At 43.1% G+C, this 16,066-nt stretch overlaps 1 protein-coding gene across 3 annotated transcripts in view; it reads left to right on the top strand.

The window, feature by feature from the left end:
• The first annotated feature begins 48 nt into the window (after positions 1-48).
• The window catches only part of LOC109875604 (lissencephaly-1 homolog A), an 87,544-nt gene continuing 71,526 nt past the window's right edge, over positions 49-16,066 (top strand). Inside the window, exon 1 of one of the 3 annotated variants that reach the window (XM_020467976.2) lies at positions 49-128. The gene's annotated coding sequence lies outside the window, so the exon portion shown is untranslated. Of the gene's footprint in view, positions 273-335; positions 470-16,066 lie in introns of those variants that run through there. The other 2 variants (XM_020467973.2, XM_020467974.2) reach the window with 2 other exon arrangements.

The raw sequence follows: 16,066 nt of genomic DNA, 5'->3' as shown, positions 1-16,066 counted from the left end.
AAATTATAGTAGTTTATCAGTGGATGTTTGCAAGTGTATATTTAAGTAGGGCTGTGAGCGAAGGCGTACGCGCGCGTCGCTGTCAGTTTGCGAACGCAAGCGCGTCACCGACTCCGAAGGCAACTGCGGTAAGTAAAACAAGGATTGGTCGAGAGACAATTCGGCATACTTTAAACTCGACATCAGAAGTCCCTTATTTTGGAACAAAAAACATCCTCTTGGCTTTCATAACTGGCCGAACTTGTTAAAGTTTTTCAGGAGAAACTATTAGGGTAAGTGTAAATGATTTTGCATCATATATTGAGTATCGAAGAAATGCTAGGTGGGGAAAATGACGATGTGGCTGTAGTTTTTGCGCCTCCTTTTTATGTCTCAAAATGGCGGACAGGCCGCTTGGAGCAGCAGGTAGCTGGTCATCAGAGTTGTAAATGACTGTGTTAACCAACTAGTGACACTGGTCGATTTGCATGTAAGTAACTTATTAACCTGCTTTAAGTTACCATTTGAATCTAACTTGCACCTATTTTTCCAAGTAAATGATCAAATTGATTCGATCATTTTATATCAACTTTACAGCTCACAAGGCAGCTAACTAATGTTGTTCACACAGTGGAAATAATCATCAATTATGTGTGTAGGTAGCTAACCTAATAAACTAGTTTATTTACTGACTTGTTGCAATATCTTTTATCGATGTAGCTAGTTAACTTTCACTAATATTTTGCGGAGTATATTGGTGAAGTTCAATTCAATACTTCACCTCGCATTCGAATTGTTAGGCTAGCTAGCGTGCGCGCTCTAGTCTACCCTGCGTTCGCTTGGCGATCATATGTAGGTCATGATTTGAGACCGTTATTAAACATACCCGCTACAAATACTTACCAACTAATGTGTGGTGTTGTCGAGTGTAAAACGATATCTAGCTATCTGCTTGAACACTTTGTGACAAGCTAGATAACTTTAGCTAGGTAACGTTACCTACGATTTTAGAATGTTCAGTAATGGGAAAGGGCGTATGCAATCGGTTGTATTTCATTTATTTTTTACATCTATTTAGTAAGTAACTAGCTAAGTCTAAATATGTTATTTTCCTAGTATTGGCCGAATGTCATGTGAAACAATAGCTGTGGTCTGGCATTTTGATACCTTTTTTAGCTCCGCTAGCTACCAAGCTAGTTGTATGTTTCCTGTGTAGCCACTGGCTACCCTACTCCAGCCATAACGTTACATCCAGTCAACTGGACAACTTTGATCAACATTTTGTGAAATGTCATCAGCAAGGCTCTACATTAGACCGGTACCGTTTTTACAGAAATCTTTCACTGCAAGTTGGCTCTGTTTCACGAATCACCTAAGTCTGAATTTATGCATTCAGTTTATAAAAATAAGGGTGGAGCACATTGGTGAAAAAAGAGTTGTAGGAAAACTAACATTTGTATTGACCAATAACTTCAGCTTGAAACCTATGTTTTCTAAAATACTTTTTCATTTTATTTGGTGATTGATATCGATTAAGGATCGACTAGTCTGTTTGATCACATGTGGGTTGAAAGGCAGTGATACCCTCTATTCGGTTAGAAAAGACACCACCCCTCTGCTACTGCAGAATGGATCCTTCAGCCAGCATCGCTTTGAAACTGACAAGTCATTCTCCTCTTCGCCCGCCTTGTGGATGGTACCCCTGTCTTGTTTGTAGCCTGGATCCTTTGCTTTACAGTCCACTTCCCCTTAATGTACCATTTCATCCTGGACAGACCAGAGCTTGGCTATGCCTGTAAGGATTTCTGCAGCAGCTGATGCAACGGAAATTATGATGGGATTGTTTTAGGAGTGGCGCTTCAATTAATAACTCGGTAGCTATAATTCCTCCTCCAGTTGTAGCTAATGTGGTTCTTGGTTGAATTAGGTACAGTCATTGATGTAAGCAATCAGAGATGTTGAAGTTCTAAGTTCTGTTAATAGGCTACTTGTTTGTGGTTGCAGGCATGACAACTTTCCAGACTCATTTAGAAAATAAAGCGCATTATTATCGTGAGAATATAAACACGTGTGCCCTCAAAAGTATCTATTGTGCAAAATGGCTAATCAGTAATCATTGTATTTGTGTTTCTCATAATGGCCTCAATACACACATGCTGTGATATTTGGCTGTTATCAGAGGTGGGACTATGTCAACTGGACTGAGTGTTCAGCCTGCCTTTCAGTTTTTTGAGTAGTACCTGACCAATAGCGACATCGAAAATGTGTTTTTTCAGATTGCTCTGTGGAGGGTGTTTGATTACCCTCTCTGTGGAGGAGGTGGCAGGGTAAGGGAGATGGAGAGGATGAGACTGGGTGTGTCATTTTTGTGAATGCCGAGTGCCTCACTGACAGTCAGCACCAGATGCCCACGTTACCCTGATTTGAGCTTCAGCCCAGAGGTCACAGTAGGACCGTGGCTGACTTTCAGCACAGGAGGACTGGTCTAACACACACACACTGCTAGTAATGACCTACCAGGCCAGCAGCTCCCCTCCTTTCTCTGGATCTGGGACAGCCAGGTTGGGTTCACCTTCACATGACGGCTTGGTACCACTGCTCATTCAATGGGTTTTTGATTGGAAATCAGTCTTTCCAGGATTCTGTAATCCCACATGTTTGAATCAATAATTTCCTGCAATATGCGAGGACTTGGAAATCACTGCACTATTTCAAACCATCACAATATTGTTGCATAAAACTGACCCATCACTGCAGTACAAAAAGGCCTGCTATTTCAACCAATCACTGCACATTTACTGCATAATAGGGGTCAATCAAGCCACCTCTCACCCAAGAACGTTCCCCAAATTTGTCAATTGATGCATATGTCAGAATTGCCTTAGCAAAATCGGGCATTTTTGTCTGAAAATCCCCCCGACATCCATGAAAGACTGGGAAATATGGTGACTGTATGTGTATCTTCTGTTAGCTTATGTCATTGTTCTATATAGCAGCTTGATTCCCAAATCCTGTAATGCATAACTAAAAATGGATAATGTCTTGATCCCTGATTTGCACAGTGCACTGCACAGCCTACATGGATCAATTGAAAATATTCTGAAAACCCTTAATTTGATATGTTCTCATCAGTTTAATGTTGGCCTATGTGCAGTCAACTTGGATTTGTTAAGTAGCCTTATCCTATGTAATTTTGGTGCATTTTAAAGCACTTAGAGATTAATTATGTAATGGAATAGCATTATAAAAGTTTGTCTTGTGTCAGTGGTTTAGCTACCACTCACTGATGTGTTGCCCTGGCCTGTAGCAGCACCTCTTCTCAGACTCTCCCAGAGTCCTGTTTGTAGCACAGACCACAGTGTTGCTGCTGAGCACAGCACTCCCTCAGAGGATGTTTACTTTGATCTGCTAATCATGGCTTTTCTATCAGGGGACTCTGACAGCATTGATGGCTAGACCATGCTTTATTGGACTCACTTAGCTTCTCGGCAGCAGCAGTGCACATTCAGTCACTGCACTCGATCATGATTCCTCCCTCCTGCAATCTGTTTCAATTGGACTGTTTAAATATGCATGGAAGGAAGAGTAGCCAAGATTGACTTCTCCCACAACTCTCGCTGGGATGTGGCTAGTCAACAACGCTAAGATATGTTCAGTTTGATATGTGTTAAGTTTAAGAATGAACGCTATATGTTAATGAATAGTAGCAGCCGCCTTCCATTTTATCCCTGGATAATTTAGCTTGTAAAATAGCCATTGCAGCCAGCCCAGTTGATATCCCCTGGAAGACTGCAGTGTGTGCCAGATGTTCAATTATTTTCTGCAGGAGTGCCCTGCTTGCCTAGAAGGGAAATACTGTGCAAAGCTGGTAATTATTTACAGAATAACTAGCTTTGAAAATCCCATCTGAATGTAGCCTAGGCTATGTTGGAGGTTCTGGCTGTTCCAGCTGTTATTTTAGAAGAACCCCCCCCCCCCCCCCCCCCACACACACACACACACGCATGCTGGTGTTATGACAGGGCAGCTTATTCAGTGTGTGGGTGCGCGATGATGGAGGGGTGAACGGGCAGGGGCTTGGATGGTTGTTGTCCTTGATCTTTTTGGCTTTCCTGTGACATCGGGTGGTGTCGGTGTCCTGGAGGACAAGTCGTTTGCCCCCGGTGATGCGTTGTGCTGACCTCACTACCCTCTGGAGAGCCTGGCAGTTGTGGGCGGAGCAGTTGCCGTACCAGGCTGCGATACAGCCCAACAGGATGCTCTCGATTGTGCATCTAAAAGTTTGAGGGTTTTATGTGCCAAAACAAATTTCTTCATCCTCCTGAGGTTGAAGAGACGCTGTTGATGTTGCGCCTTCACCACACTGTCTGTGTGGGTGGACCATTTCAGTTTGTCTGTGATGTGTATGCTGAGGAACTTGAAGCTTTCCACCTTCTCCACTTCTGTCCTGTCGATGTGGATAGGGGGGTGCTCCCTCTGCTGTTTCCCGAAGTCCACGATCATCTCCTTTGTTTTGTTTACGTTGAGTGTGAGGTTATTTTCCAGACACCACACTCCGAGGGCCCTCACCTCCTCCCTATAGGCTGTCCCGTCATCGTTGGTATTCAAGCCTACTACTGTTGTGTAAGCTGCAAATTTGATGATTGTGTTGGAGGCCTGCTTGGCCATGTAGTCATGGGTGAACAGGGTATACAAGAGGGGGCTGAGCGTGCACCCTTGTGGGGCCCCAGAGTTGTGGCGATGTTTCCTACCTTCACCACCTGGGGGCGGGTCGTCAGGAAGACCAGGACCCAGTTGCACAGGGCGGGGTCGAGACCCATGGTCTCGAGCTTAATGACGAGTTTGGAGGGTACTGTATAGGTATTCCTATTCCTTATTCCTTTTGTCCAGGTGGGTTAGGGCAGTGCAGTGTGATTGCGTAGTCTGTGGACCTATTAGGGTGGTAAGCAAATTGGAGTGGGTCTAGGGTGTCAGGTATGGTGGAGGCGATATGATCTCTCAAAGCACTTCATGATGACGGAAGTGAGTGCTACAGAGCGATAGTCATTTTGCTCAATGGTGACCCTCCTTGAGGCATGTGGGAACAGCAGACTGGGATAGGGATTGATTGAATATGTCCGTAAACACACCAGCCAGCTGGTCTGTGCATGCTCTGAGGACGTGGCTAGGGATGCTGTCTGAGGGTTAAAACATAAACGTGTTACTCACGATGGCTGTGGTGAAGGAGAGTCTGCAGGTTTTGGTTGCGGGCAGTGGCACTGTATTGTCCTCAAAGCGAGCGAAGAAGTTTAATTTGTCTGGGAGCAAGACGTCAGTGTCAGCGACAGTAATCCGTGATTGACTGTAGACCCTGCCAATAACAGTGGGGAGAACAAGTATTTGATATACTGCCGATTTTGCAGGTTTTCCTACTTACAAAGCATGTAGAGGTCTGTAATTTTTATCGTAGGTACACTTCAACTGTGAGATGGAATCTAAAACAAAAATCCTGAAAATTTCTGATTTTTAAGTAATTCATGTGCATTTTATTGCATGACAAAAGTATTTGATACATCAGAAAAGCAGAAAAAGCATTTTTATATCTGGTATAGAAACCTTTGTTTGTAATTACAGAGATCATATGTTTCCTGTAGTTCTTGACCAGGTTTGCACACACTGCAGCAGGGATTTTTGCCCACTCCTCCATACAGACCTTCTCCAGATCCTTCAGGTTTCGGGGCTGTCGCTGGGCAATACGGACTTTCAGCTCCCTCCAAAGAATTTCTATTGGGTTCAGGTCTGGAGACTGGCTAGGCCACTCCAGGACCTTGAGATGCTTCTTACGGAGCCACTCCTTAGTTGCCCTGGCTGTGTGTTTTGGGTCGTTGTCATGCTGGAAGACCCAGCCACAACACATCTTCAATGCTCTTACTGAGGGAAGGAGGTTGTTTGCCAAGATCTCGCGATACATGGCCCCAAAGAATGATGTTTCCACCTCCATGCTTTACGGTTGGGATGGTGTTCTTGGTTGTACTCATCCTTCTTCTTCCTCCAAACACAGCGAGTGGAGTTTAGACCAAAAAGCTCTTTTGTCTCAAGACCACATGACCTTCTCCCATTCCTCCTCTGGATCATCCAGATGGTCATTGGCAAACTTGCGTGCACTGCAGGATTTTAATCCATGGCGGTGTAGTGTGTTACTACTGGTGTTTTGACTTCATTACCTGCTTTTGTCAGGTCCCTTCAGTAGTTATCAGGGACATGTTTTACATCATTGACTGTAGCAGGGCTCTACGCTGACCTTACTTACAAGGAGAATATGTGGGCCTAAGTTGAAGAATGTAAGAGCACAGAAGACCTATTCGCACGGGACTAGTATTACTAGAGAAAATTGATTATGTAATTATTAACCCTAGATGGTTGTTAATCCAGAGGGCAATTCGGATGGGATTCTTTTTTCTTCGCCATCTCCTCCCTGTAATTCTTTCCTTGTTTCATTAAATTGACATAATTATTTTCTAAGCTTGAAGATATTTCAACAAGTCCAGGGATACACCGATAACTCGAGCTTTTTGTTCCCAAGTTTGTAAACCATACCAAACCATAATATTTGAATTGAGGAAGTGTCATCATAATCCTTAGGATAATTTAGCGAACTGCAGTATGTCCTAAATGCCTCCTAGCCTTGAGATGCATTTTAAGACTATGGATGCGAAAGTGAACGTATCATTTCCAAAAGTTTAGGTCAGTTGTATTGTTCTTTGCCATCTATTAACAGCAAGGGTTACATTAAATGATCACAATATTTTTTTACTGGTCATTTAGCAATGTTAAATTAATACGCACAAAACATTTACAGTACCAGTCAAAAGTTTGTACACCTTTTTAAAAACTATTTTCTACATTGTACAATAGTAGTGACTGCATCAAAACTATGTAATAGCACATATGGAATCATGTACAGTTGAAGTCAAAGTTTACAGACACCGTAGCCAAATATATTTAAATCCAGTTTTTCACAATTCCAGACATTTAATCCTAGTAAAGGTTCCCTGTTTTAGGTCAGTTAGGATCACCACTTTATTTTTAAGATTGTGAAATGTCAGATTAATAGTAGTGATTTTATTTAAACTTTTGTTTCTTTCATCACATTTCCAGTGGGTCAGAAGTTCACATACACTCAATTAGTATTTGGTAGCATTGCCTTTAAATTGTTTAACTTGGGTCAAACATTTTGGGTAGGCTTCCACAATGTTCCCATAATAAATTGGGTGAATTTTGGCCCATTCCTCCTGACAGAGCTGGTGTAACGGAGTCAGGTTTGTTGGCCTCCTTGTGCGCACAAGCCTTTTCAGTTCCGCCCGCACATTTTCTAAGGGATTGAGGTCAGGGCTTTGTGATGGACACTCCAATACCTTGACTTTGTTGTCCTTAAGCCAGTTTGCCACAACTTTGGAAGTATGCTTGGGGTCGCTGTCAATTTGGAAGACCTGAATGTCCAAATGGACAACGACCCCAAGCATACTTCCAAAGTTGTGGCCTACCAAGCTTAAACTGATTTCTTGACGTTGCTTCAATATATCCACACAATTTGTCTCCCTCATGATACCATCTATTTTGTGAAGTGCAGCAGAACACCCCACAACATGATGCTTCCACCCCCGTGCTTCACGGTTGGGATGGTGTTCTTCGGTTTGCAAGCCTCCCCCCTTTTTCCTCCAAACATAACGATGGTCATTATGGCCAAACAGTTCTGTTTTTGTTTGACCAGACCAGAGGACATGGCTTCTTCCTTGCTGAGCGGCCTTTCATGTTATGTCGCTATTGGTCTCGTTTTTACTGTGGATGTAGATACTTTTGTACCTGTTTCCTCCAGCATCTTCTCAAGGTCCTTTGCTGTTCTCGGATTGATTTGCACTTTTCTCACCACAGTATGTTCATCTCTAGGAGACAGAACGCATCTCCTTCCTGAGCGCTATGGCGGCTGCATGGTCCCATGGTGTTTATACTTGCGTTTTAGTTTGTACAGATGAACATGGTACCTTCATGCATTTGGAAATTGCTCCCAAGGATGAACCAGACTTGTGGAGGTCTACAATTTTTTTTCTGAGGTCTTTGCTGATTTCCTGTGATTTTCCCAAGCAAAGAGGCACTGAGTTTGAAGGTAGGCTGTGAAATACATCCACAGGTACACCTCCAATTGACTCAAATGATGTCAATTAGCCTATCATAAGCTTCTAAAGCCATGACCAGCTGTTTAAAGGCACAGTCAACTTAGTGTACAGTCGTGGCTAAAAATTGAGAATGACACAAATATTACTTTTCAGTCTGCTGCCTCAGTTTGTATGATGGCCATTTGTATATACTCCAGAATGTTATGAAGAGTGATCAGATTAATTGCAAAGTCCCTCTTTGCCATGCAAATGAACTGAATCCCCAAAAATCCTTTCCACTTCATTTCAGCTCTGGCACAAAAGGACCAGCTTACATCATGTCAGTGATTCTCTCATTAACACAGGTGTGAGTGTTGACGAGGACAAGGCTGGAGATCACTCTGTCATGCTGATTGAGTTTGAATAACAGACTGGAAGTTTCAAAAGGAGGGTGGTGCTTGGAATCATTGTTCTTCCTCTCAACCGTGGTTACCTGCAAGTGAACACGTGCCGTCATTGCTTTGCACAAAAAGGGCTTCACAGGCAAGGATATTGCTGCCATTAAGATTTCACCTAAATCAACCATTTATCGGATCATCAAGAACTTCAAGGAGGTGTTCAAATGTTGTTTAGAAGGTTTAGGGTGCCCAAGAAAGTCCAGCAAGCCCCAAGACCATCTCCTAAAGTTGATTCAGCTGCGCAATCGGGGCACCACCAGTACAGAGCTTGCTCAGGAATGGCAGCAGGCAGGTGAGAGTGCATCTGCGTGCACAGTGAGGCAAAGACTTTTGGAGGATGGCCTGGTGTCAAGAAGGGCAGCAAAGAAGTCACTTCTCTCCAGGAAAAACATCAGGGACAGACTGATATTCTGCAAAAGGTACAGGGATCAGGGATCTGACTACTGAGGACTACTAAAGTCATTTTCTCTGGTGAATCCCCTTTCTGATTGTTTGGGGCTTCCGGAAAAAAAGCTTGTCCGGAGAAGACCAGGTGAGCGCTTCCATCAGTCCTGTGTCATGCCAACAGTAAAGCATCCTGAGACCATTCATGTGTGGGGTTACTTCTGGCCACGCAGTCGTGGGTGAACAGGGAGTACAGGAGAGGGCTCAGAACGCACCCTTGTGGGGACCCAGTGTTGATGATCAGCGGGGGGTTGATGTTGTTGCCTACCCTCACCACCTGGGGGCGGCCCGTCAGGAAGTCCAGTACCCAGTTGCACAGGGCGGGGTCGAGACCCAGGGTCTCGGGCTTGATGATGAGCTTGGAGGGCACTACGGTGTTAAATGCTGAGCTGTAGTCGATGAACAGCATTCTCACATAGGTATTCCTCTTGTCCAGATGGGTTAGGGCAGTGTGCAGTGTGGTTGAGATTGCATCGTCTGTGGACCTATTTGGGCGGTAAGCAAATTGGAGTGGGTCTAGGGTGTCAGGTAGGGTGGAGGTGATATGGTCCTTGACTAGTCTCTCAAAGCACTTCATGATGACTGAAGTGAGTGCTACGGGGCGGTAGTCGTTTAGCTCGGTTACCTTAGCTTTCTTGGGAACAGGAACAATGGTGGCCCTCTTGAAGCATGTGGGAACAGACTGGGATAGGGATTGATTGAATATGTCCGTAAACACACCAGCCAGCTGGTCTGCGCATGCTCTGAGGGCGCGGCTGGGGATGCCGTCTGGGCCTGCAGCCTTGCGAGGGTTGGCACGTTTAAATGTTTTCCTCACGTCGGCTGCAGTGAAGGAGAGTCCGCATGTTTTAGGTGCGGGCAGTGTCAGTGGCACTGTATTGTCCTCAAAGCGGGCAAAAAAGTTATTTAGTCTGCCTGGGAGCAAGACATCCTGGTCCGTGACAGTGCTGGTTTTCTTTTTGTAATCCGTGATTGACTGTAGATCCTGCCACATACCTCTTGTGTCTGAGCCGTTGAATTGAGATTCTACTTTGTCTCTATACTGACGCTTAGCTTGTTTGATTGCCTTGCGGAGGGAATAGTTACACTGTTTGTATTCGGTCATGTTTCCAGTCACCTTGCCCTGATTAAAAGCAGTGGTTCGCGCTTTCAGTTTCACGCGAATGCTGCCATCAATCCACGGTTTCTGGTTTGGGAATGTTTTAATCGTTGCTATGGGAACATCTTCAACGTACGTTCTAATGAACTCGCACACCGAATCAGCGTATTCGTCAATGTTGTTGTCTGACGCAATACGGAAACATATCCCAGTCCACGTGATGGAAGCAGTCTTGGAGCGTGGAATCAGATTGGTCGGACCAGCGTTGAACAGACCTCAGCGCGGGAGCTTCTTGTTTTAGCTTCTTTCGGTAGGCAGGGAGCAACAAAATGGAGTCGTGGTCAGCTTTTCCGAAAGGAGGGCGGGGCAGGGCCTTATATGCGTCGCGGAAGTTGGAATAGCAATGATCCAAGGTTTTTCCCGCCCTGGTTGCGCAATTGATATGCTGATAACATTTAGGGAGTCTTGTTTTCAGATTAGCCTTGTTAAAATCCCCAGCTACAATGAATGCAGCCTCCGGATATATGGATTCCAGTTTGCAAAGAGTCAAATAAAGTTCGTTCAGAGCCATCGATGTGTCTGCTTGGGGGGGAATATATACGGCTGTGATTATAATCGAAGAGAATTCCCTTGGTAGATAATGCGGTCCACATTTGTTTGTCAGGAATTCTAAATCAGGTGAACAGAAGGACTTGAGTTCCTGTATGTTGTTGTGACCACACCACGTCTCGTTAACCATAAAGCATACGCCCCCGCCCCTCTTCTTACCAGAAAGATGTTTGTTTCTGTCGGCGCGATGCGTGGAGAAACCAGCTGGCTGCACCATCTCCGATAGCGTCTCTCCAGTGAGCCATGTTTCCGTGAAGCAAAGAACGTTACAGTCTCTGATGTCCCTCTGGAATGCTACCCTTGCTCGGATTTCATCAACCTTGTTGTCAAGAGACTGGACATTGGCGAGGAGAATGCTAGGGAGTGGTGCACGATGTGCCCGTCTCCGGAGTCTGACCAGAAGACCGCTTCATTTTCCCCTTTTTCTAAGTCGTTTTTTTGGGGTCGCCGGCTGGGATCCATTCCGTTGTCCTGGGTGAAAGGCAGAACACAGGGTCCGCTTCCGGGAAAGTCATATTCTTGGTCGTACTGATGGTGAGTTGACGCTGCTCATATAGTAGTTCTTCTCGACTGTATGTAATGAAACCTAAGATGACCTGGGGTACCAATGTAAGAAATAACACTTAAAAAAACAAAACTGCATAGTTTCCTAGGAACGCGAAGCGAGGCGGCCTTCTCTGTCTGCGCCGGAAGTAGACACCTGTAAACGAGGGTCACCTGAAGTGTACTGTTAGAGGCGCTTGACCAGAAAGCATGCTTCAGTTTGTTTTCTTCCTGTATTGAATACAGATCATCCCGTCTTCAATTTTATCGATTATTTACGGTTAAAAATACCTTAAGTTGTATTAGAAAAGTAGTTTGAAATGTTTTGGCAGAGTTTACAGCTAACTTTTGAGATATTTTGTAGTCACATTGCGCAAGTTGGAACCAGTGTTTTTCTGGATCAAACGCGCCAAATAAATAGACATTTTGGATATATATCGACGGAATTAATCGACCAAAAGGACCATTTGTGATGTTTATGGGACATATTGGAGTGCCAACAAAAGCAGTTCATCAAAGATAAGGCATGAATTATATTTTTATTTCTGCGTTTTGTGTCGCTCCTGCAGGGTTGAAATGGTTTCTCTCTTTGTTTACGGAGGTGCTATCCTCAGATAATAGCATCGTTTGCTTTCGCCGAAAAGCCTTTGAAATCTGTTGGCTGGATTCACAAGTGTAGCTTTAATTTGCTATCTTGCATGTGTGATTTAATGAAGGTTTGATTTTTATAGCAATTTATTTGAATTTGGCGTTCTGCATTTTTCCTGGCTTTTGGCCACGCTAGCGTCCCACATATCCCAGAGAGGTTAACAAGAAATTGAGTGGTTGAAAAGCGTGTTTTAATTGCTCCGACCTAAGTGTATGTAAACTTCCGACTTCTACTGGAGTAACCAAAAAAGTGTTATACAAATCAAAAAAAATTGAGCTTCTTCAGTGTAGCCACCCTTTGCCTTGACAGCTTTGCGTGCTTTTGGCATTCTCTCAACCAACTTCAACTGGAATGCTTTTCCAACAGTCTTGAAGGAGTTCCCACATATACTGAGCACTTGTTGGCTGCTTTTCCTTTATGCAGTCCAACTCATCCCAAACATCTCAATTGGGTTGAGGTTGGGTGATTGGGGGTGGGGGGTCCGCTAGCGGAACGTGTGTCCAAGACCGGTTTAAGCGGTTTTTGCTTTTAATATGGACTTGGTCTTTTACCAAATAGGGCTATCTTCTGTATACCACCCCTACCTTGTCACAACACAACTGATTTGGCTGAAATGCATTATTTGGCTTAAACTCATTTCCACAAATTAACTTTTAACATGTCAGACCTGTTCATATAAATGCATTCCAGGTGACTACCTTATGAAGCTGGTGGTGAGAATTAGTGTGGAAATCTGTTTATAAAGGCAATAGGGTGGCTACTTTGAAGAATCTCAAATATTCTGTTTTGTTAAACACTTTGTTGGTTACTGCGTGATTCCATGTGTGTTATTTCATAGTTGATCTCCTGGATTGAGTAGGTGTCAACTTTTGACTGGTACTGTAAAGAATAGCATTCACTGTGAAAGGTGATACATGTGGGCCCTTCATATATAGGCTATGCATAGCATTTTGTTCAATTTATCCAATCTTTTTTTGTTTCTCAAACCGTGAGCAACACCTGTGAAATTCAGAAATTTCTCTAATGTTGATTCACACGGGACTAGCATTATCAGAGGACCTCGGAGTTTGCACAAAAATTGTTATTCTGGTTCGAATTATTACGCTCCTGCCATGTAAAAATTAATGACATGGCAGATTCGGATGGGACTAAAATGACAGATGTGGTGTTTTGTGCACGTAATTACATTACCCGACCAATCCCAGTAAGACTTATCCCTTATGACTAGGGCAAAATAATTGTTGGAGCCCATTTGAAAAAAAGAGGTGACATGTTGTTTTCTTTCTAGTAGTGATGCAAGGATGAGTGTCAATCTGTGGTCACTGTATTCTCCATGGCATAGGGAAGTAATCATTGCAACAATTATGATCGGATTTATTTTCACTTTTCCACATGCGCTGGTGCTCCTAAATAAAAATTCCAGGTCCCACAGCAAAATATTTTGGCGCATATGCAAGTCAAATGGTCGCACTGTAGAGCCCTGGCCTTCACCGATTTATTCATCCAATAACCACAGCAGTCAGGTGACAGACGAGAGGTCGTCAGGGCCCTGCATTCATAAAGCTAGTGCTGATTTAGGATCAGTTTAGCTTTTCAAATACACAGGAGACCTGATCCTAGATCATTTAACTAAACCGAGAGGCTTTGAGTACAGGCCCAGGGCTTCAACATTTAATGTACTCTATATTCAAAGCCAATTTGGATTGTTCTGGGGGTGGCGACAGCAAAGGAATCATGCTATTGTGATTGGTACTTGGATGTGGTAATCTGGGAAAGGGAATGCAGTGATATTGGACTTGCCCCCGGGCAGGGATTCTTCTAAGTCCCTATTGCTGTATTCTTTGTTTGGCACAGTATGGTAGAGCTGCTAAATACTACATGCTGCTAAATAGCACATGTGCGCCACCCATTGTTTCCATCATTCCATAGAAGTGTACCCCTGAAGCATTTGCCATTTCTTTGTTCATGGCTTTGTTGGACTCCAGAAAGGCATTGACTAAATGCAATATCAGTGTACATTACTATTGTAAGGATGAAGATGAAGAAATCCAACAGTTATTTGCTGTGTTTTGTTAGCCTGTTGACTCATGCTTACATCTCTCTAGATTTTGATATGCTATTGTAGGCCTACAGTTAATCTGCTTGCTGCTTTCATTATTACATTTATAATCAGATGTCAACTAGCCTACTAGTCTTAGTTGATTGTAAATCAAGATATTGTAAATTCACCTACACCTCACGGTTTGAAGGCTGTGAGAACTTGCATCACCGTTACAAATCCCTTTTGGCCCGACAGTCTAGGGGAGATGTTAACGAGACCTGTAATATAACTCATGCAAATTATAATAGTGAAAAAGTGAGAACGAAATAACCACAGACCACAGCTGGACCCAAGGAAAGAAACAATAAGCATCCAAAACACCCCTAAGCTAGACTAGCCTATTTCAACAACAGCTAACTAACCAAAAAATACAGTGGGTGGTCCGCCCAGTTTTAACTAGTGTTTTTAACAAAGTTTACCTACGGGTAGTGTATGCCCATGGGCAACTTGTCTTGGTTCCCCCTTTCCCACCAGCAAACAAACACAAACACCATAACCAAAAACAATACTCACAGGTGAGGACAAAGTGATAGAGGAGCTCAATACATAAAGAGCGATAGAGAGACATAGTAGGCGAGGGTGAAACAGAGCGATCTACAGACATATGGCATTTACAGAGAGATTGAGCTCTAGAGCAAACTAACTGACAGGGTTTTTAAAGGGAAAAGAACTGTGATTGGGTAGGAAACAGGAGGTGTGTCTGATGATTGATTGGTGACTGATTGGGGAGTGATGATTTTCACCTGTGAGGGGAGAAGGAGAGAAAAGAACACAGGACACACACACACACACACACACACACAGGATACCTGTATCTGTAACGATCTCAAACACTGCTTTTTTTTAATAACAGTTATTGACATTACTTTGTTTTCCTGTTTTTAGTGTCAGTGGAGTGTTGACCAAGAAAGTTTCCCTGTGAATTGAGGCGTTCTTAGAATATTGATTCCTTACTGGAGGTTGACCAATTAATCGGAATGGCTGATTAATTAGGGCCGATTTCAAGTTTTCATAAATCGGATATCAGTACTTTTGGACACTAATTTGGTGATAAAAAAAAAAAAAAAAAAAATGTATTTTTTTAAATATATATTTTTTTACACCTTTATTCAACTAGGCAAGTCACTTAACCTCTTATGGCTGCATCCCTTGTTCTCAATTTCCGCCTGAAGACATACCCAAATCTAACTGCCTGTAGCTCAGCCCCAGAGGCAAGGATATGCATATTCTTGGTATCATTTGAATGGAAACATTCTGAAGTTTGTGGGAATGTTCATTGATTGTATGAGAATATAACAGTAGATCTGGTGGAAAAGAGAAAGGAAGAGCATACGTTTTCAGTTTATTGTTGTAGCATCATCTTTCACATGTAATAGAATAGGATGCCGGAGATACTTTTGATGGATAACACAAGAGGGCAACTGTAGGTGTGCAAAGTTTCAGACTGATGACTTCAGGAATGGGTGAGCTACATGACATTTAGCATGAAGTCACCCAGGTGTCCCACACAAGTTGCCCAAATGTACCCAAGTGGCTGAATTGGTGAAGTTATACATTTTGAAGCAAATAACTATATACAAATTACCAAAATGGTATTCTGACACACCCCTCCAAAAAACACACAATACATAAAAATAAAATAAATAACAAGGGTAACTATTTATACACTTTCAATATTTGGAAGACCCTCAGTCTTCGGAGTCAGTGTCACTGTGAAAGAAAATGTTCAGTTAGAATAGTTTCACATATGAGCCCTGTATCAACAGGTATAATAAATATATATATATATATATATATATATAATGAGTACGGGGAACATAAGGTTGAATATATTATTATAGACCTACTAGATCTACTGTATTTTATATTATGACATTTCAGCTAGATCTACTGTCTCTATTATATTCCAACAGACCAGCTGTATCTACTGTCTCCATGTCACTTTGGCCATTGTTGTGGGCCTGCCCTCCCCTCAACAGCCTCAAATAGGCTATTTCATGTGGGGGTGGGGTTTGGCAGTAGACACGTGCATCTCACATTTCATTACATTAC

This window comes from Oncorhynchus kisutch, linkage group LG18 (assembly GCF_002021735.2).
Source record: "Oncorhynchus kisutch isolate 150728-3 linkage group LG18, Okis_V2, whole genome shotgun sequence".
Classification (NCBI taxonomy): domain Eukaryota; kingdom Metazoa; phylum Chordata; class Actinopteri; order Salmoniformes; family Salmonidae; genus Oncorhynchus; species Oncorhynchus kisutch.
Note: the sequence above shows the minus strand (reverse complement) of the source record. Positions and strands in the feature narration are given on the sequence as shown.